The sequence below is a fragment of the Aplysia californica genome, unplaced genomic scaffold (assembly GCF_000002075.1).
Source record: "Aplysia californica isolate F4 #8 unplaced genomic scaffold, AplCal3.0 scaffold00005, whole genome shotgun sequence".
Classification (NCBI taxonomy): Eukaryota; Metazoa; Mollusca; class Gastropoda; order Aplysiida; family Aplysiidae; genus Aplysia; species Aplysia californica.
In genome coordinates, this window is record NW_004797275.1 from 2,436,205 (window position 1) to 2,437,477 (window position 1,273).

Consider the following 1,273-nt stretch of genomic DNA (forward strand, 5'->3'; position numbering starts at 1 on the left):
CCCCAATTTATCGGAAAAAAACTAAATTAGGATGTTTGTGTTGATATTTGTTGTTATTTTGTTGTTGTCTGTTGTTATTTGCTGTTATCAGTTGTTATCAGTTGTTATCTGTTGTTATCTGTTGTTATCTCGACAAAGATAAATACCGCTCAAACCTAGGTACTGAGCAGATAGAACTTGGTAATTCTAAAGTAGCAGTTAGTTGCTGGTGCACGCATTGTCAGTCGTATTAACTCCTTACTGTTTTTACCCAACGAAAGACCTCACTCTTTAATTCTTAAAAGTCGGCACATCCACTTACTAGATGCTGCATTATTGTTGGCTTTTTTTCTTGTTTTACTCTTCCTTCTTCTTCCCCTCTAGACATTGTTAGTCCACTGCAAGATGTAGCCCTCCAACAACAACCTCTACTCTGTTTTATCCGTGCCCAGGCTGTGCCGTCAGCTCTATGATGTCGTCTTGTTTTCCTCACTTGTCACAATTAATCTCTGCGTGGCCGAACTCTATTGTATCTTCACAATGTAGTATTAAAACTGCACTCCTTTCTTAAAACTTCCCGTAGGTAATACAGTCGTGCTTTTAGTTTGAAACATGTCTTAGTTTTGCTAAAACTGCTAACGTATTTATATTTTAAACTAAACTTGCCACGACAAAGCAGGGATAAGGTGCTCTGCTGTGGTTTGCTCCATGTTTCCTATCAAACCTCCATTGTCCTGATCTCTCCCCTTCTTTTTGTGTTTGTTTCTCTTTTATAACACCTCTAATTTCCGACACTTATACAGACTTATTGTGTTGCAAGTTCAGAAAAATTATTACTAAAACATACAACAGGAGATGGTGGCCCTACAGTTTGTAAGAGTTAATATTTTGGTCAAGTCGGAGACGCCACGATCGATCTATGACTTTGCAGGTCTGTGTCGCTTTCTACTTTTTGTATTTTCACCTGTGCGACGCTTTTTAAGATATTTTTATGACAACTATAAAGTCTAAAATTGTTCATTTTCCGATTTCTCTCGAGACTCAAGAGATCTTTGTCTTTCAGACGCTCTGTTAGTGTTAGTTTCGTGGAATTTATTTATTCAATTGCTTTTTTAAAAAATGTATTTGTTGTTGTTGTTGTTGTTGTTTGTTTGTTTGTTTTTTTCTTTTTTGGGGGGTTTTTGTTGTTTTTTTTTGGAGTTTTTATGAGCCTTCAATAACATCACATTCCAACGACGTTGAACTTTTCGTTTCTTGTAATAATTGAGGTCTCTTTATCTCTCTCAAACAGCAG